At 42.5% G+C, this 21,676-nt stretch overlaps 1 protein-coding gene and 1 non-coding gene across 5 annotated transcripts in view; one reads left to right on the top strand and one right to left on the bottom strand.

The window, feature by feature from the left end:
* DIP2C (disco interacting protein 2 homolog C) overlaps positions 1-21,676 on the top strand; it is a 371,973-nt gene that overhangs the window by 129,980 nt on the left and 220,317 nt on the right. The gene's annotated exons all lie outside the window — the stretch shown is intronic.
* Positions 21,496-21,599, bottom strand: LOC131753881 (U6 spliceosomal RNA). Its single transcript, XR_009334950.1, has one exon. It is a non-coding gene; the product is annotated as a U6 spliceosomal RNA (small nuclear RNA).

The following is a 21,676-nucleotide window of genomic DNA, read 5'->3' as shown; positions in this document are numbered from 1 at the left end:
ATGGGACCTAATGAAATATAAAAGCTTTTGCACAGCAAAGGAAACCATAAAGACGAAGTGACAACCCTCAGAATGGGAGAAAATATTTGCAAATGAAGCAACTGACCAATAATTCATCTCCAAAATTTACAAGCAGCTCATGCAGCTCAATGTCAAAAAAACAAACAACCCAATCCAAAAATGGGCAGAAGAACTACATAGACATTTCTCCAAAGAAGATGCACAGATTGCCAGCAAACACATGAAAGGGTGCTCAACATCACTAATCATTAGAGAAATGCAAATCAAAACTACAACGAGGTTATCACACCAGTCCAAATGGCCATCATCAAAAAAACCACTAACAAATGCTGGAGAGGGTGTGGAGAAAAGGGAACCCTCTTGCACTGCTGGTGGGAATGTAAATTGATACAGCCACTATGGAGAACAGTATGGAGGCTCCTTAAAAAACTAAAAATAGAACTACCATACGACCCAGCAATCCCACTACTTGGCACATATCCTGAGAAAACCATAATTCAAAAAGAGTCATGTGCCCCACTGTTCACTGCAGCACTATTTACAGTAGCCAGGACATGGAAGCAACCTACGTGTCCATCGACAGATGAATGGATAAAGAAGATGTGGCACGTATATACAATGGAATATTACTCAGCCATAAAAAGAAACGAAATTGAGTTATTTGTAGTGAGGTCGACGGACCTAGAGTCTGTCATACAGAGTGAAGTAAGTCAGAAAGAGAAAAACAAATACCATATGCTAACAAATATATAGGGAAACTAAAAAAAAAAAAAAGGTTCTGAAGAATCTAGGGGCAGGACAGGATTAAAGACACAGATGTAGAGAATGGACTTGAGGACACGAGGAGGGGGAAGGGTAAGCTGGGACGAAGTGAGAGAGTGGCATGGACATATATACACTACCAAATGTGAAACAGACTTCGGGAAGCAGCCGCATAGCACAGGGAGATCAGCTCGGTGCTTTGTGACCGCCTAGGGGGTGGGATAGGAAGAGTGGGAGGGGGAGACAAGAGAGGGGATATGGGGATATATGTATACATACAGCTGACTCACTTTTTTTATACAGCAGAAACTAACACACCATTGTAAAACAGTTACACTCTAATAAAGATGTTAACAAAGAAAAGCACATGAAAAGTCCAGTATAACTTGTTATTATAGAAATGCAATTCAAAACTAGTATGAGATACTACTTCATACCCACTAGGATGGCTATCATCAAAGTATTGGACAGTGACAAATGTCGGAAGGGCTATGGAGAAATTGAAATCCTCATACATTGCTGTGGGATGTAAAATGGTGCAGTTACCTTGGAAACGTTTGGCAGTTTCTCAGAAAGTTAAATAGAGAATTACCATATGACCCAGCAATTCTACTCCTAGGCATATAAGCCCAAGAAAATTAAAAACATATGTCCACACAAAAACTTCTGCAAGAAGGGTCATAGCACCATTATTCATAGTAGTGGAAAAGTATAGAAACAACCCAGATGTCCACCAGCTGACAGATGGATGACCTAAATGTGCTATATCCATACAATGAAATAGTATTCAGCCTGGAAAAGGAACGAAGGAATACATGCTACAACATGGATGAACCATGGAAGCATGCTAGGTGAAAGAAGCCAGACAGGAAAGGTCACATACTGTATGATCCCATTTAAATGAAATATCCAGAATTGGTTCATCTTTGGAAACAGAAAGCAGATGAGTGTTGCCAGGGGCTGGGGGAGGGAGGAATGACAAGTGATGGTTAGGGGTTATTGGGTTTCTTTTTGGGGTGGTGAAAACATTCTGGAATTAGATATGGTGATGGATATTGGACCTTGAGAGTATACTAAGAACCACTGTACCATACACTGAAGAGATTTTGTGGTTTGTAGATTGTATTTCAATTTAAAAAGAAACTAAGTACTTCTTTGCTGGTATTGATATCTGGTGTGGATATCTTAGAATGTGGAGGATGCACCTAGTGTGTGTTACCGTGTAACTTTCATCCTAAGAATTATCTGCCTTGCTCCATCTTCATAGGATCTTAAATTGCGTATCCGAGCGTAATAGACACAGTACTGTGTCATAACCTGTATTCTTAATTTCTATATTACATAGCAACCTAACTGCTCTTCTTCCTACAGAGAAGGAGTGGACATGTAGGTGTGTGTGAGCTGAGTGGTATGCAAAAGAAAATTTCTTTTGCCCAGAAGGCCCTTGATAGAGCGGCAAGAAATGCAATCATAGTACGTTAGTTTCGTCTCCATAGCAACAAAAGTTTGGCACATTTAATCATTTAGGTCTTTGCTGCAAAGTTACTGTCAGGGCTACCCATCTCTATGTGTTGTGTGTACCCTCCCCACGGAAATAGGTAGCAGGACCTGCACAGTTGCTCACCTAGAAAGGTGCATTGGTCTGGCGAAGGCTGACAGGACAGGCGTGTGGGAGTCGTGACTCCAGAGAGATGCCTAGAGATTTTTTTTTTCCCCCCGTAAGTGGATATTCAGTCTTCTTCTTTTTTTTTTTTTTAATTTTTACTGGAGTATAGTTGATTTACAATGTTGTGTTAGTGCCTGCCGTACAGCAGAGTGTATCAGTTATACATATTCATATATCCACTCTTTTTTAAGATTCTTTTCCCATATAGGTCATTACAGAGTATTGAGTAGTGTTCCCTGTGCTATACATAGGTCCTTATTAGTTATATATTTTATGTACAGTAGTGTGTATATGTCGATCCCAGTCTCCCATTTATCCCTCCACTCTTCCCCCCGGTAACCATAAGATTGTTTTCTGCATCTTTAACTCTATTTCTGTTTTGTAAATAAGTTCATTTGTACCACTTTTTAAGATTCCGCATATAAGCGATATGATGTGATATTTGTCCTTCTCTGTCTGATTTACTTCACTCAGTATGACAAACTCTGGGTCCATCCATATTGCCACAAATGGAATTATTTTGTTCTTTTTTGTCTGTAACAGCTTGAGCTGTGGGCAGAATGGTCACAATCCTCCACAGGTGTTCCTCGTATCTGAGCGTTTAGCCACAATTGCTCCTCAAGGATGCACGTGAATGTCCCTGCCAGGATTGGCACCTGGCACATTCTGAGCTTAGGTCACTGCCCTGTGCTTGACGCCGGCCCCTGCTGACTGAGCTGGCAGGGCAATAGCATCTGATTTTCAGGGGTGAGGAGATTTCTCATGCCTGGTTCCTCTGGCCTTTTGCATACTGGCCGGGGCAGGCCTTCTGAGCACTCTGCTGGAGCAGAGCTTGGCTTGTGCCGGGCACACTACTCCTGGTAGGAGTACACACCTGAACACCCCCTGATGCCTGTCCACCTACTTGAGCCTGGGGGTGATATGGAGGAAGGGGGGCATGTTGACGTCATGGAGCTGGAGCCCCTTCTAGAGGTTTCCAAACCTGGCTGCAATCAGAACCAGCTGAGGGGCTGTCAAGAAGCCATATTTATGGCACTTCCCAGGATCTTAATTTCTAGGACACCTGTGCATTTCACAGAATGCCCTCCAGTTCTTCCTGCTGTCACCCGAGAGGGCCAGTGCACCACCCACTGATCTATCTTCTAAAGCAAACACCATGTTGGGCAGGTTGGTGGGAAAACCCAGATTAGGTGGACCCAGCAGCTGGAGGAAGATGATTTTTCAGGAGAACGGTGTTCCCTGAGTTTCCTTCTTGTCACCTGGAAAGATCTCTTCTGCAGGTGAGGACATGAGATTGCTTTTGAAAGTGCACAAATTGGTAATAGCTTATTTCTTGACGTACTCCTCCTACAGGCACGTCCCTTCAATCTGTCACCTGCAGCGTTCATGTAAATTAGCATGTTAGTGAATGATATAGTTTCCTGTAGTTTCATTAGGGAGATTCTTGGTGAAGCATTGCTTAAAGAATAGCCTCTTCCTGTAAACTCTTTTAATGTTGGCATGGGTTCTCTTTCTGAGGATTTTGTGGCACTGAAGAATTATTTTTTCCTTTTTGGAAATAAGGGCACAGCCTAATGATTGCAATATATTTAACCGTGAGACTCACAACATTTTAAAAATGGCTTGCAGAAAAATACTGATTTTTAAAATGCATTTTATTTTTCAAAGTATTTTATTATCTGTGCTATTGAGAGGGACAGAATTAGAACACCCACCCCTAGTCAGATTGTTCAAAAATGTCATTTACTTGACTTTGGAGCATTTTTACTACTTTTTAATTACTTTAAATTAAAATATTAAAATTACTTTGCGTTTCCTGAGCCTGGGTTGTCAGCAGTGGGTAGTTTGGGAATGTTGGGTGTATGATTTCTGAAATGCTACAGTGATCCAGATGGTTGGCCATGCTGAAGAGTTGCTTCCTGATGATGCTGTTCATTCTGAAGTTTGTTTTTCCCAGTTTTAGAAGTAGGAACCCTGAGGAGTCAGCCTTCTTTCTACACTGTGCCTTTAGGAGAAGGGGAGAGGGACTGTTTGTTGAGGAGTGGAACGCTGTAGGCACTGCATTGTGTGATACAGTTCTGAAAATACGCCTCAATGTCGAAATCATTGTAATCTGGTAAAAGTTGGGAGGTTACGTAATTTGCCTGTTGTCACATAGATAAGAAGTGGCAGTAGTGGAATTTGAATCCAGTGCTAGTTGTGGCTCCAGAACTTATAAGCAAGGTTGGACTGGAAATGTGGACTTGACAGAGCGGAGGTGGCATGGAGTGAGAGAGGAAGAGGGTATAGGCAAAACCTGCGATGTGTTTTCACAGGAATTTCAGAGGACGAGGAGGTCCTCAGGGAGCAGAGGGACCAGGAGAGGCCGGGCCTGGCAGGTGTGATCAGGGCTGCAGGTGCCCATGGGGTTTGCCTAAGACATTCCTCTTCTTTAGGGCCGTTTCGCTGGAGCAGTGAGGCCGGTGCCAGCTCACACAGATGTAGAAGGCGTGTGTATTGTGGGAAGTTAGCGCACTGCACTGGAGGTCTCTAAGCAGTCTTCCAGGCCAGCTGCCCCTGAGGTCATGGAGCCAGAAGGCTCGCAGACTGCACTTTTGCTTCCATCACACAGTTTATTAAATCTATTTAGGACACACATCGAGAAAGCAAGGAAAGAGGTGGGATAATTCGTACACCTACTAGGTTAGGGCATAACCAGGCGGGGGGGGGCCGCTCTGCTTGGATCCCAGGTTGTGTTGTTTTTAGGACTGTCTCTGAGCAGCTGGGGTTCCAACAGGGCCCACATGCCTGGCCACAGCTGTGTTTGCCAATTAGCCTAATGAACAGCCATGGGTTTATTGGTGCTTCTCAAGCAGAGAGCACATGGGGCCAGGATGGTTGTCAGTGGTGGCAGCTGAGTGAGGCATCATGAATATTCAGTGATGGTGTTAGGTATTCATCCTTAATATTTCATATACAAGTGCCTTGGGGCATTAACATCTCCTGGTCCTTGCTGTCCGCTTATAGCTGTCACCATCTTCTTAGCACAGATTTGTCCTGTGCCTTCTAACACACGTTTTCCAGCTGTATTTTGAACTTAAAAGATTCTACCTGTTTTACAAACCACAGCGTATTCATTTCCATAATAGAGATGAATATTTTCAAAAGCAAATGGACGTTACAGGATGCAAGAAGTTGGAGACAGTAGTTATAGGTTACTTTTTATTCTTAAAATTAAAAAATTTTTTTTTATTGTGGTAAAATTTACATTACTTAAAATTTACCATTTTCACCATTTTAAAATGTAACTTATTGGCATTACCTGAATTTACGATATTGGGCTGCCACCAACACCATCATTTACAGAACGTCTCATCCTCCCGATCTGGAGCTCTGTCTTTGTTAACCCCTAACTCCCCATGCCTGCCCCAGCCCCTGGCCCCCATCATAGATTACTCATCAATAAGCTTTTCAGTAAGAGAGGGGCAGCAGGCAGAGGATGCAGAAAAGACTGTCTTTAGGTTTTAAGATGTATTTTTAGGTCGTCTTCTCCTGTTTCTGTGGGAGATGGAGGGAAGCAGTGGTCATGTGGTGGTAAATCCCTGGGGCCACAAGGTTTGTTTTCCTGCTGTGAACCAGGCATATGTCCTCAAACCCAGGTCCAAGATAATCATGGAAGGATGATGCCGTCATCGTAAGAATTCTGAACTTGCTTTCTGTACATGAGGTTTGATGACTAACATCTAATGGTTCAGGGAGACTTGAGAGTCTGAACGTTCATTGTTGATTCTAAGGCGCACGCATCACTTTTATAACTCTCTCTACCTGTCCTCATAAGTATGACGTGTGTTGTGTCCTCCTCAGTTTGTGTTATTAACGTTCTGTGGGGCTACCTGTGTTTGATCCATGGTTTATTGCTGAGACCATGAGGAGTAAAGGGATGTAGTGACAGGCAAGGGCTCTCTCCAGCCTGGGGTTGTTTCTGGGGTGTCTGTGGGTCACATATTTCAGTATTCATGGTTTTTTTTAATGTGTTTTACATTGTGGTTAGCTTTGAAATTACATATATTTGCATATTAAGGGTCTGCCTTATCCTGTTAAGTATAATATTGCTGCTTTTCAAAACTCTTGGTTACTTTACTTTAACAACCAATACATCTCTCTTAAAATATGAATGTGATTTCTGTAAGAATTTAGAAATTTTAAAATGGATGCATATTCAGTAAATTGATTGGGATGATTAGTTAAGTAATTGGACAAAATTAAACTTTCTATGTTATTTTTTTAAAAAAACACAGAACACATATCAAGTGTCTGGACCAGGAAGGACTTCAAAATAGTATAAGTGACTTCTTAACACAAGATTAGCAAGATTTGTTACATAGAAACTTTTTTAAACTGCTGTATTTCCAAATCTGTACAAATTAAATTTAAAAAAATCAAATACAGTGAGGGATTAAAGGGCTAATATGATTACTATATGAAGGGCTTATTCCAATTGGTAAGAAATGCCTTAAAACTAAAAAGTAGGGCTTCCCTGATGGCGCAGTGGTTGAGAATCCGCCTGCCAATGCAGGGGACACGGGTTCGTGCCCCGGTCTGGGAAGATCCCACATGCCGCGAAGCAGCTGAGCCCGTGAGCCATGGCCGCTGAGCCTGCGCTCCGCAACGGGAGAGGCCACAGCAGTGAGAGGCCCACGTACCGCAAAAAAAAAAAAAAAACAAAACCTAAAAAGTAGATGTGCAAAGATGAATGAACAAACACTTCACAACTGAGGTAATATAGAAGATTAACAAACACTTGAAAAGAAGTTTTGTCTTATTAGTTTCACACAGGTACAAATTAATGATATGCTACTTTTTCCATTTCTAATTAGCAGTTTTTCAAAATCACATTACCCAGTGCTTGCATTGATACAGTTGTTGGTAGAAGTATGAATAGGTACAGGGGGGGGTTTTGTAAAAATAAAAAAAAAAAAAAATTATAAATCAGAACCTTACAATGTTTATATCCTCTTCTGGGTATTCTGAGGTTCTTAGACTTATACTTGAGGTCCTTAAGTTAGACTCGAGAACCAGAGTAAAACAGGCTGACTGATGGCAACTTAGATCTGAGCGCACTGGCTAGCCATCCTCATCGTCCCCACTCTGAGGTTTCTTAGCCTCGACCTCCCAGTAATCATCCCCTTCTACTCACTGGAAGGGACCCTGTGATTGTGGCCTCATCTGAACCCCAGAGGACCCTCAGAAGGGGGACAAAGAGAGCTTAGAACTTGAAACTACTTCACAGACGGGGGACCTGCCTGCTCGTTAAGGGGGACTGGGATGGGGGGAACGGGCTCTGCTGGGCCTGTCGTGTTTCTTACTCTGTGTCTTGGAGAGTCATATTTGAGGGCGAAACAAGGAGCTTGGTTGGGTGGGGATGACGCCTGTGCTGGTGGGCTTCAGGAGCACCGTGCAAGCTTGAACAGGCTGCCCACCACCCCTGAGCCAGGCCCGCGGACCTGTCATTCCTCTGGCTTCCTGGGCGTTAGGAGGGGATGTGCTGGGCCTGAAAGGACCAGAAGTCTATGCTAGGGCCATAATTCCTGTTTGTTAACAGTGGGAGTTTTTAGAGAGGTTTTACAGGGTGTTCTCAGTGGAGAGTATATACCTGTAAGAATCTGACATAAATTTTCCAGAGCAGCCACAGGAGTCTCTGACTTCCTCTTACGTCCTACGTGTGGCCTTATGTTTAGTGTGATTTTGATTATCAACTCACTCTGTAGGCTTCCCCCACCCCATGGGGTAAATCAAACTTCAACAAAGGAGCCCCTCAGCAGGGCAAATTCCTCCAGGCCACGTGGTGAGCATTTAATGAAGACTGACTGTGCCCGTTTTGCTCCATGCTGAGGATGAAAGGCTGAATAGGACACAGTGCTGATACCTAGGTACTGAAAATTTTTAGTATATCTCCTGTTATTACTAAACAAATGGTATCATAGTGGCATGTATAATGCATTCTGAGGGGAAAAAAGAATGAAAAACTAGTATGTGTTGGCTAATGATTTTTAAATGGGGCTTTGAAGTACTTCAAAATTGAAAATGGGACCATGGTAACTCAAGAAAAAGAACGAGGTTTCAGATCTTAACCTTCTCCCTTCGAATTTCACACTCTTTCTTTTCTGTCCACGTAGAAACTATATGCTGGCAGGAAGGTTTAATCAGTAAAAACTGATGAGACTTTTAAAGGTAACTCAAAGCTGCTCTGTCTTCGCGCCCTCTCACAGTGGGTTCTGCCTCCACACTTGCTGGGATTAGGATTACAAAATTTGTAATCCCTTTGGCTGTTTCAGCATCTGTCCTGTGTTAAACTGTGTCTTCCCAAAAGATAGGTTTAAGTTCCAGTACCTGTGAATGTTACCTTATTGGGAAACAGATAAGGATCCCAAATGAGATTATCCTGGTCTTAGAGTGGGCCCTCCATGTGATGAGTGGTGTCCTTGTACGAAAGGAGAGGGAGGTCTGAGACACAGAAACACAGACAAAAAGGCCACTTGAAGACAAGGCAGAGATTGGAGTGATGCAGCCACAATCCCAGGAATGCCAGGGCACCTAGAAACCTGGAGAGTCAAGAAGGCTCCTCTGATAGAGCTTCCCGAGGGAGCAGCCCTGCCCACAGGGCCTCTAGATTTTGGACTGTGGGCCTCCAGAACTGGGAGAATAAACTTCTTTTGTTTAAGCCATGCAGTTTGTGGTAATTGTCATGGCAAACCTAGGAAACTAAGGTAGCATCCATCTGACTGTTATTTGAATACCATCTGTGCCCAGGACGAAAGTTTACACAGGAATGGGAGATAGATGTTGAAAATACGGCACAAATATGTGTGTGCATGTACATATGCATGTGCACAGACATACACGGTGTCACACCTCCCGAATTAATGCAGTAACTGCTTGAGTGAATCCACATGCTCTCGGCGGCCATTGAGGTGGAAGGTTTGAGTTGAGGGTTTGTGACTTGGGGACCACAGTCCATGTGAGCACCAGTGTTTGTGTTGTCAGACATAACCGTTTTATCTTGAGCAGTAAAATAATTAAGATAATTAAGATTGTGGTCTGCTGTGAGTTCTGTAGTCGGGTCACGCTAACTCTGAGCACGCATCACAGAACATTAGCATGGTGGCCATTTGTAGCTCAGGGTGAAATATATAAGAGAAAACCTATGGAGACCTGCAGGGACACACCTATCACCAAGTGCTGGCCTTTTTGTGAAGAGTGTGTGCTACAGGGAATCCTGGATGTTGATGATTTAGTGTTTAACTTAAATACCCTCGAGGAATTTAGGTCAAATGACCAGTTAGAAATTTGCGTTTGGCAGGCACATTGGAGTGGATAATGGTTCGTGTCAGGATCAGTGATTTTCTCAGCTCCTTTCTCTTAACCGGCTTATGTTTCCCTTCTCTCCAGGCCGGTCTCTTATCTGGGGGGATGGTTCTGGGGGCAGAAAGACTGGGAGGCTAGGTGGCTTGTGACAAGGGCTGCCCTCAGGCAGAAGGTCTCTTTGAGCCATGCTGCCTTTTCCTTGTGAACATGCACAGTTGAAGGGTGGACTGCCTGTGCTGCAGGCTTGAAAGGTGCTCTGTGGACCTGCTCTGTGGACCCCAGCATTCTGAGACGGCTTCAGATTGTCTGGGGAAGTGGGCATGGAATAGGATAGCGGGCATGGCTCTCTTCACCCCACAACCAGAAACTAATTTCTTACTTGTTCTTAGATATGGCTTTTGAGGACAATTGTAACTTAAAGTCACTGATCATCCAGCAGATAAGAAATACTGTGAGATGAAATAGCTAAGTATCTGAGGCCATGTGGCCCATTAGTGGTACATCAGGCTGGAATTTGGTCTCCTAAAACAGTGTTCTGTTTTTTTCTGTTATGGCTTTGTTTGATCCAAACCCCTAAATAATTAAGATGCTGTCATTCAGCAAAACACCCATTTCTTATTTCTGAGTTTTTCAAAAGGAATGGAAGCAAACATGTTTTGTAATAGAGACCCTAGGTTGGGGTCTTTCTCTGTAAGGTAAAGGTCAGCAGGTGTGGGGTGGGTTGGTGGTCGCTGTCTGGGGTCTGCCAGGGACCAGGCTCCCCTCTCTCATTTCAGCCAGCAGGAAGGAGAGGAAGGAAGTGGGTGGACCGTGCCTTCCCCGTTCAAGTTGTGCCTGACCAGTTCACACCCCATGGTTAATTCCTGATCACGAGGTCTCACCTGATTGGAGGAGAGGCTGGTGAACATCATCTTTGTGTGGGAGGCATGTGCCCAGCTGAAGTTTGAGGTTTGTTACTCTAGGAAGAAGAGAATGGACACTGGGGAGGGGTAGCCAGCAGTTTTCTCTGCAGTCTATCAGTATTGTATTATTGATCACTGAAGACGTGAGTTTGGGCATCATGGTGGAGTACGTATTAGAAATGACTTTAAAAATGTTTTTAGTATGTTGAACCCTCCATTTCTTTGGATGTCAGTAATATGCCATTTTGTAATTCCACGTGGTACCATCTCTCTTCCCGAGTAGAAGGAAACATTTGATAAACACGTTGGCACCATAGACAGTATTTTAGGAGGCTGTCTAACCTTGAAGAGACTATTTTGAAGGAATGGAGCACTACTTTGGTTTATTTTAAGTTGTGTTGTGTGTATCCAATTGTGGTATCTACTCATCCTGATGCCTTTAGAAATCTGTGTCCCTCTGAGAATCTCCTCAAGGGGAAGAGGCGTGACTTTGTGGAATCTGGTAACTGCTTGCAGTTAATGTGCAAGCTAGATGCTTAGGAAAGTTAGGTGCCTCTTAAAAATACTGATTATGATTTGAGCATCAGAATTTCATTACATTTTTAATTTCACTACCCTTTAAACCTGTCTCTCGTCAACCTTCATGGGATTTTACTGTGTTTACCATTAGAATTTACTAGGGGAGGGGTGGTCAATTCTGACCCATTTTTAGGTATTGACCTTCAACAGACAGAATGAAAAACCAGAAAAATCTCTATAACCCCTAAGACTGGGCTACAGTTTACACAGTGAAGTTCACATGATCAAGTTCAATCATTTTAGTTTAAGAAATATCAGTTCTAAATGGACAAAGACAGCAAGATCTTTTAAGTAAGAAAAAACTCTGTTTTGGTTGCCTGACGTAAGATGACAGTTTTGACTTGTTTGCTGATGAGAAATGACGTGCAGTTTCCCCTAGTTGGATGGAGATGCTGGATTAAGCAGTTTTTCTTATTGGGCCTTCCATGGAGGAAGGTTGTTCTGGGTTTCCCACTTTGAGAGGGGCCTTGTGTTGCGGAGGAGCGGTGGAGGACACAGGGCTCAGGGGAGGGGCAAAGGGCAGGGGGTGCTGGCTCCAGGACACAGTGCTTCCACTTTCTTGGATTTGCATTTGTCCCACATCCAAGTCAGCGCTCTTGATACTAGAGCTTCCTGCCAGAGTGGTGGACTGGCCCTTGGACGAGAATGTTTCAGAAGGTGCAACAGGAAGGCTCACATTTCCTTCTGGTTTAAAAAGTGCATTTACTCATTTATGTCAAGAATTACTTACAGTGCTGAGAGTGCCTAGCAATGCTGAGAGTGGCCGTCTGCATTTTAGACTGAGGTCCTGGGCTGATCCTTTTGGTGTCCAGGGGAACCCTGTGTTCACCCAGTTTGTCTATAAAATAAGTTACGGAATTATCACCAGTTACAGCCTGATCTTCAGATTCTGTCACGGAGTTTGGCACTTGTGCTTGAATGTAGTGGGGAGCCCATACCCTTAGGCTGCTGTCAGCATCATCCTATGACTGGCTGCTTCCTACCAAAAGTCCATTTTCCTGACTGGAGCACAGCAGGCTTTGCCCTTGGGACCTTTGCAGCCATTTGTCTCACGAGCCTTCTGTGCCTCTGAAGTTTTCCAGATGTGCGCTCGCAGACGATGCAGTGATTTCCCCAGAGCCACTTGTCAGACCCAGAATTCCTCGGACACACTATCAGGTTTCCTTTGGTCCAGACCCGTCCAGCCTCTCTGCGTTGGCTGGTGTTCCCAGGCTCCCCCGACCTCAATTCACCAAGATCAGCAACCCTTGGGCTGGTTGCTCCGCAAGCAGCTGATACCTGGCTTCCAGCATGTGCAGCGCTCTGCCTCTGTGCACTCGTAAAAACATCCATTTTATTATTAACTAATCTACTTATTTATAAACATTTTAGTTGTGGCATGACTTTTAACTCACGGGGAGGGACACCCTGCCTCTCCACCTGCTCAAGCAGCTGGTCAACCTCTTACAAATTCGGAGTCACTCCCTGCCCCCTGCTCCTTTCCCATTTTCTTTGGCCTCAAGTTCTGATGAGAATAGCAGTTGTGAAATGGGCATTTGGTGACTCTTGTGTAAAGAAAGCAGAACCTTACCAGTTGGAGGTGCTTGTCCCTTGGGTTCAGAAAGCTATTTTTTTAAACATCTTTATTGGAGTATAATTGCTTTATAATGTTGTGTTAGTTTCTGCAGTATAAAAAAGTGAATCAGCTATACGTATACATATATCCCCGTATCCCCTCCCTCTTGTGTCTCCCTCCCACCCTCCCACTAGGTGGTCACAAAGCACTGAGCTGATCTCCCTGTCCTATGCAGCTACTTCCCACTGGCTATCTAGTTTACATTTAGTATGTATGTCAATGCCACTCTCTCACTTCGTCTCAGCTTACACTTCATCTCCCCTCCCCATGTTCTCAAGTCCATTCTCTGCATCTGCATCTTTATTCCTGTCCCGGCCCTAGGTTTGTCAGAACCTTTATTTTTATTTTTATTTTTTTTAGGTTCCATATATATGTGTTAGCATACGGTATTTGTTTTTCTCTTTCTGACTTACTTCACTCTGTATGACAGACTCTAGGTCTGTCCACCTCAATACAAATAACTCAATTTCGTTTCTTTTTATGGCTGAGTAATATTCCATTGTATGTATGTGCCACATCTTCTTTATCCATTCATCTGTCGATGGACATGTAGGTTGCTTCCATACCCGGGCTATTGTAAATAGTGCTGCAGTGAACATTGTGGTACATGACTCTTTTTGAACTATGGTTTTCTCAGGGTATGTGTCCAGTAGTGGGATTGCTGGGTCGTATGGTAGTTCTATTTTTAGTTTTTTAAGGAGCCTCCATACTGTTCTCCATAGTGGCTGTATGAATTTACATTCCCACCAACAGTGCAAGAGGGTTCTCTTTTCTCTACACCCTCTCCAGCATTTATTGTTAGTGGTTTCTTTGATGATGGCCATTCTGACCAGTGTGAGGTGATATCTCATTGTAGTTTTGACTTGCATTTCTCTAATGATTAGTGATGTTGAACATCCTTTCATGTGTTTGTTGGCAATGTGTATCTTCTTTGGAGAAATGTCTATTTAGGTCTTCTGCCCATTTTGGGGTTAGGTTGTTTGTTATTTTGATATTGAGCTGCTTGAGTTGCTTGTATGGTTTGGAGATGAATCCTTTGTCAGTTGCTTCATTTGCAAATATTTTCTCCCATTCTGAAGGTTGTCTTTTGGTCTTGTTTATGGTTTCCTTTGCTGTGCAAAAGCTTTTAAGTTTCATTAGGTCCCATTTGTTTATTTTTGTTTTTATTTCCATTTCTCTAGGAGGTGGGTCAAAAAGGATCTTGCTGTGATTTATGTCAGAGAGTGTTCTGCCTATGTTTTCCTCTAAGAGTTTTATAGTGTCTGGCCTTATATTTAGGTCTTTAATCCATTTGGAGATTATTTTTGTGGATGGTGTTAGGGAGTGTTCTAATTTCATTCTTTTACATGTAGCTGTCCAGTTTTCCCAGCACTGCTTATTGAAGAGGCTGTCTTTTCTCCATTGTATATTCTTGCTTCCTTTATCAAGATAAGGTGACCATATGTGCGTGGGTTTATCTCTAGGCTTTGTGTTTTGTTCCATTGATCTGTATTTCTGTTTTTGTGCCAGTACCATAGTGTCCTGATTGCTCTAGCTTTGTAGTATAGTCTGAAGTCAGGGAGCCAGATTCCTCCAGCCCCTTTTCTTTCTCAAGCTCTTTTCTTTCTCAGGCTGTTTTCTTTCTCAAGATTGCTTTGGCTATATGGGGTCTTTTGTGTTTCCATACAAATTGTGAAATTTTTTGTTCTAGTTCTGTGAAAAATGCCATTGGTAGTTTGATAGGGATTGCACTGAATCTGTAGATTGCTTTGGGTAGTAGAGTCATTTTCACAGTGTTGCTTCTTCCAATTCAAGAACATGGTATGTCTCTCCATCTGTTTGTATCATCTTTAATTTCTTTCATCAGTGTCTTATAGTTTTCTGCATACAGGTCTTTTGTCTCCTTAGGTAGGTTTTTTCCTAGGTATTTTATTCTTTTTGTTGCAGTGGTAAATGGGAGTGTTTCCTTAATTTCTCTTTCAGATTTTTCATCATTAGTGTATAGGAATGCAAGAGATTTCTGTGCATTAATTTTATATCCTGCTACTTTACCAAATTCACTGATTAGCTCTAGTAGTTTTCTGGTAGCATCTTTAGGATTCTGTATGTACAGTATCATGTTATCTGCAAACAGTGACAGCTTTACTTCTTCTTTTCTGATTTGGATTCCTTTTATTTCTTTTTCTACTCTGATTGCTGTGGCTAAATCTTCCAAAACTATGTTGCATAATAGTGGTGGGAGTGGGCAGCCTTGTCTTGTTGCTGATCTTAGAGGAAATGGTTTCAGTTTTTCACCACTGAAGATGATGGTGGCTGTGGGTTTGTCATATATGGCCTTCATTATGTTGAAGTAGGTTCTCTCTGTGCCTACTTTCTGGAGAGTTTTTATCATAAATGGGTGTTGAATTTTGTCAAAAGCTTTTTCTGCATCTATTGAGATTATCATATGGTTTTTATCCTTCAGTTTGTTAATTTGGTGTATCACATTGATTGATTTGCGTATATTGAAGAAGCCTATTCCTGGGATAAATCCCACTTGGTCATGGTGTATGATCCTTTTAATGTGCTGTTGGATTCTGTTTGCTAGTATTTGTTGAGGATTTTTGCATCTATGTTCATCAGTGATATTGGCCTGTAGTTTTCTTTCTTTGTGAAATCTTTGTCTAGGTTTGGTATCAGGGTGAGGGTGGCCTCATAGAATGAGTTTGAGAGTGTTCCTCCCTCTGCTGTCTTTTGGAAGAGTTTGAGAAGGATAGGTGTTAGCTCTTCTCTAAATGTTTGATAGAATTCGCCTGTGAAGCCATCTGGTCCTGGGCTTTTGTTTGTTAGAAGATTTTAAATCACAGTTTCCATTTCAGTGCTTGTGATTGGTCTGTTTATATTTTCTCTTTCTTCCTGGTTCAGTCTCGGAAGTTTGTACTTTTCTAAGAATTTGTCCATTTCTTCTAGGTTGTCCATTTTATTGGCATATAATTGCTTGTAGTGATCTCTCATGATCCTTTGTGTTTCTGCAGTGTCAGTTGTTACTTCTCTTTTTTCATTTCTAATTCTGTTGATTTGAGTCTTGTAGAAACAAGACTGCTTAGGGTTGATGTGATGGGTCGGAGCTGCTGGTTCACCTCCTTTCCTAAAAGAAGATTGGTGCACAGTGTGTGTTCTCCTGTGTTTTCTCTGTACTCAATGACTCAAACCCCATTTGATTCTAGTTCAGGGGAAGTCTTTCTCTTGCATACTTTTGTATGCTCTGCAGTCCGCTCTCTGTCCTTCTCCTTTCCTTCTGTTTGTAAGTTCAGTGAAGACAGTTGTTGGTGGCAGGTGAGGAGAATCAGAGCCCAGGCCTCAGAAACGAGGGTGTGGAGCAGGGGTGTTCTCCCCCTGGCCACAGCAGGTGACATGAGTGCAGCTGTGCCCTGGCAGCAGCTCACCCGTAGCTTCTTGGGAATGCACATTCCTGGACCCAGCCCTGACGGGTCAGGGTGTGGGTTCATCCAGACAAGTCATGTCAACCTTGAGCCTGGATCCCTCATCTAAATGCCTGACATCAGGTAGTTGTGAGGATTAAATATGTAAACGGCTCAGCTTGTAGTAGGTGCTAAACGTTCCTTCTTTTTTTTTTTTTTTTTACTTACAAAGCATTTTCACTGTCTATCCTGCTGTGTTATTTACCGCTCGTAGGTAGGCAGGATAGGTGTCCATTCTCATTTACAGGTGAAGTCGCTTCTGAAGGCTCATAAGCAGCCACGGTCCCCTTCACAATGGTCAGTCTCCTTCTGTCAGCTCATCTTCTTTTATTTGGAAAGACTTCTCCCTGTTTGTATTCCTCTTCCTGTTCAGTGATTAGTAGCTCAACCATAGTCCATCAGAATGTGCTTGTCTTCGTTCTGTTGTAGGTTGAATCAGCCTTTTGTATTCCTCAAGGTATTTTGTCTCCTTTTGTAAAGATTTCCATCAAAAAGTGCATTCTCAATCGCTTTTTTTTTTTTTTTTTTGCGCAGTACGGGGGCCTCTCACTGTTGTGGCCTCTCCCATTGCGGAGCACAGGCTCCGGACGCGCAGGCTCAGCAGCCATGGCTCACGGGCCTAGCCACTCTGCGGCATGTGGGATCTTCCCGGACCAGGGCACGAACCTGTGTCCCCTGCATCAGCAGGCGGGCTGTCAACCACTGCGCCACCACCAGGGAAGCCCTCTCAATCGCTTTTGATACACATGTTTGTGATGTGGAGATTGTCGAAGTCAGACTCTATTTCAATTTGAGACTTTAGGAGCTTTAGAAGTTCTGAAATGTAATATGAAAATATGACAAAACTCATTCAAATGGGTGTTTTAAATTTGGTATGAAATGACTTGTCACTGAAATATTACTCTGGTTTTAAGGACCGTGGCTCATTAAGAATGCTTTTCTGTATTTTAGACTTGGTTGTCTTTCATGAGGATATTCCATCCAAATTACAGATATATGAAATATTTTCAATATACATTAGAGCAGAGTGACCTTATTCACAATATCCTGGATTCATCCTTGACTTTCTGACATTGGAAGTGCTACTCTGTCTTAAGCTCTATGTGTACACCATCCAAATTGCTTTGAACACATCTGTACACAACCCTCTACTCCTGAGTAGAGGAAAATAGAAAATACTATGCTTTAAAACATTGAAGGTCCCTAAAGCAGTTTTTTCCTAATCAGTGTTTCCATTAAAATAAATAAACTCACTAGTGCTTGAATTAATTGGCTTCTAGTAATGTTGGATGTCAGGTTAGCAAGTGGTACAGTTTCTAAGTAAAAGTGATCATTTAAAATAGAAATTCAGAGTGACAGTGTGTCCTTTATTTTAAAAATAAATGCTGGCACTTCAGAGAACCTTGTTTGCTAGGACTTAATTTTAATCTCCATATAGAATTGGAGGATAATAATCTGCTTCAGAGACCTCTTTTGTCAGTGAGATTAGTGTGACTGTCAGATTTGAAAGCTTACTTGTTTATGGTTTATTTCCTGTGTTATACATTTTAAAAAATTTATACTTCTGATTAGATATATGTCTATTACAGTGATTTTAGTTATGACCATGAGGGTAATAAAAGATTTTCCTATCTCCTCATACTTGACTTTTCAACTATTCTTTAAAATCTGAGCACGGAATGTCTTGAATTGTCTCCTTCCACATTCTTGGTTTTACACAGCACATTTCAGTTTTTGGAAACTGAAGCTTGTCTACAGCCATTTCTGGAAACACTTGCTTGCTCAGTATAGCACCAAATGGGTCCCAGGACGATCTGCTCTCCAGCCTCCCTGGGGTAGTAAAGGCTCCTCCTTCAGGAGTCTTAGCATGGAAATTAAGTCCTGGGGGTGGGGGTATCGCACTTCTGGGTGAGACCCAGGAGAGCAGAGGAGAGGAGATGTGGCCAGCCCCAGGCCACACCCTAGCTGACTGACACGGACCACATGGTCAGTGCTTGTCCTCAAGCTCCTGCGGGATCCCGTTGGCCCTACTCCTCAGATTCCTGAAATCGTTAGGCTTCCCTGAGCCTGAATTTTTAGGTCCGGACTCAGAAGTCGTGGTGTGTGCTCTTAGGTTCCTTACATAAGGTACAAAAAAACACTGCAACCATGCAAACAATTCAAAGCAATTACTGTTTTCTCATTCAAGGCATTGCCCTTTAGTTTTTTTGTTAAATGTATTTATTTTATTTATTTATTTATGGCTGCATTGAGTCTTTGTTTTTGTTGCCGGGAGCAGGCTTTCTCTAGTTGTGGTGAGCGGGGGGCTACTCTTTGTTGCGGTGCGTGGGCTTCTCACTGTGGTGGCTTCTCTTGTTGCAGAGCACGGGCTCTAGGTGCATGGGCTTCAGGAGTTGTGGCTCGCGGGCTCTGGAGTGCAGCCTCAGTAGTTGTGGCTCATGGGCTTAGTTGCTTCACCGTGTGTGGGATCTTCCCGGACCAGGGCTCAAACCCGTGTCCCCTGCATTGGCAGGTGGATTCTTAACTACTGTGCCACCAGGGAAGCCCGCCCTTTCATTTCTTCATTGAAAGCCTTTGGCAGTGAAAGTTGTTTGCCCCATTTGGTGGGGTTTTGAGTTTCAGGCTACTTGTTTGGCTGGTACAGCAGGGAGCTCCCAGCCTGGGACATGGGCTCCTGCTCCTTGCTCAGGCTTTGGGAGGTACTTTGCTTGGCGTGTGATTTGAGGGGTTTCCCAGTGTGATGTGTGCCTCCTGCTCCAAGGCTGCAAGCCCTTCTGCCTTTTGTTCCCTTCAGTAGAATGTTGTTACATGTTGAAAATCAAGAAAACTAGAGAAGCAGGGTCAGAAGAGGCCTGGGGAGGGAGCTCAACAACAGTAGGAAGTGGTGAAAATTGAGGTGAACTGGGAGTCCATATTCTGTGTAATTAAAAACATAGCATCAAGGGAAGGAGAAGGCGCAAACTACAGGTGGGAGAGAATATTTGCAAAAGACGCCTGACAAAGGACTGTTATCCAAAATACACAATGAACTCTTTAAACTCAGTAAGAAAACAAACAATCCAAATAAAAAATGGACAGGAGATCTGAAAAGACACCTCACCAAAGAAGATACAGATGGCAAATATGCTTATGAAAAGGTGCTCCACATCGTGTGTCATCAGGAAAATGCAAATTAAATCAATGAGATATCACTACACACCTATTAGCGTGGCCAAAATCTGGAACACTGACAATACCAATGCTGGTAAGGGTGTGGAGCAACCAGAACTCTCAGTCACTGCTGGTAGGAATGCAAAATGGTACAGCCAGTTTGGAAGACAGTTTGGTGGTTTCTTAAAAAACTAAACGTACTCTTACTATATGATCCAGCAATCACGTTCCTTGGTATTTACCCAAAGGAGTTGAAAACTTATGTCCACAAAAAAACCTTGCACACGGATGCTCACAGCAGCTTTATTCATAACTGTCAAAACTCAGAAGTTTTGTCCTTCAGTAGATGAATAAACTGTGGTCCATCCAGACAGTAGGATATTATTCAGCTAAAAAAAGAGCTATCAAGCCATGAAGAGACATGGAGGAACCCTAAATGCACAGAATGTCCAAGACCAAGAGTGAACCCTAATGTCAACTGTGGACTCTGGGTGATGATGATGTGTCCCTGTAAGTTCACCAGTTCTAAAAAATGTCCCATCTGGTGGGGGATCTTGATAGTGGAGGATGTTGACGGTGGGGCAGGCTGTGCATGTATGGGGCAGGGGATACATGGGGAATCTCTGTACCTTCCTCTCGATTTTCCTGTGAACCTAAAACTCTCTAAAAATAAAGCTAATTTAAAAGAAAAAAAGATAATAGTAAAGGCTGTGTGAGGGAAGTGGCCTGTGGTGTTGTGTGTCCAGGATTTCCCTGGTAATATACATATAGCCAAATTACTCAAACGTAACTGTGACATCAGCTAATTCACTGAGAAGTTAATCACAGAATCAGTGATTAACTCCAGAACTGGCAGGATGCAGAGATCACCTTGCTCAGACTTCTCATCTTATGGGTAGTGACTCCAGCATTGTGACTGGGAATGCATCCAGAGTGGCACAGATGGAATTAGACCTGGGATGGTTTTGCTCAGGGTTTGCAGGGTTATGTTTTTAACCTGTTTTTCTTTAGTTTAATGAGCTGATCCACTCTTTGGCACCAGAGGCAGCACAGCTGCTTCATAGAGCTGTCTTTGACATAGAGAGTCAGAAACCAAAAGCTGTTATGTACAGTCTTCCCCCTAAAGCAGAATCATGATAAAGAATCCTCATGTTCAGCATCTTTGCTTAAATGTGAGATTGTGGGACTCATGAGTGCAGTGTCACCACTGGTACACTAATGAGGTTTGTCTGTAGGTAAGTAAACCTCACTTTGCACTGCCTGGAGTCAGACTCAGTGGCTGTAAAGAGCCAGTGCTTTAACTTTACACTTATGTAGATGTTTATTCACCTGTAGTTGTGAAAATCAAGGAATTTGGGCTCAAAAATTTGTGAAAATGCTAAAGTTCGAACGTTTATGTATTAGTATATTGCAGTGCATGTGTGGAAATATTTAGAGCTCCACGATTTAAACACTTTTCTTGATTTTGTAATATTCAGGTGTAGCATTCTCAATTAACAGGTGTCAGAAGGCTTAAATTTTGAGGGATATCTAAATTCACTGAATTTAAAGCTTTTCACTTAAAACGTTATCACAACTAAATGTAGCCAACAGTTTATGCCCTATGAATATTTACTGATTAAATGACATATATCAGACAACACACTTTATTTTTTGTAAATTTTATTTATTTATTTTATTGATGTATAGTTGATTTACAATGCTGTGCTAATCTCTGCTGTATGGCAAAGTGACTCAGTTATACACATTCTTTTTTTATATTCTTTTCCATTATGGCTTATCACAGGATGCTGAAGATAGTTTCCTGTGCTATACAGTAGGACCTTGTTGTTTATTCATTCTAAATGTAATAGTTTGCATCTACCAACCTCAAACTCCCAGTCCATCCCTCTCCCCCCTCACCCTTAACAACCACAAGTCTGTTCTCTGTCTGTGAGTCTGTTTCTGTTTTGTACATAGGTTCATTTGTGCCATATTTAGATTCCACATATGTGATATTATATGGTATGTGTCTTTAAAAATAAGAAATGCTTCATGAATTTGAGTTTTATCCTCGAGGGGCCATGCTAATCTTCTCTGTATTGTTCCAATTTTAGTATATGTGCTGCTGAAGTGAGCACTCACTTTAATACACAGATGTAGGCAGTATATTAACAGACCTTGGAAGTACAGTCAGTGCTTAAGATCTGTTATGTTT

This window comes from Kogia breviceps, chromosome 3, assembly GCF_026419965.1.
Source record: "Kogia breviceps isolate mKogBre1 chromosome 3, mKogBre1 haplotype 1, whole genome shotgun sequence".
In the NCBI taxonomy this organism is placed as follows: Eukaryota; Metazoa; Chordata; class Mammalia; order Artiodactyla; family Physeteridae; genus Kogia; species Kogia breviceps.
Note: the sequence above shows the minus strand (reverse complement) of the source record. Positions and strands in the feature narration are given on the sequence as shown.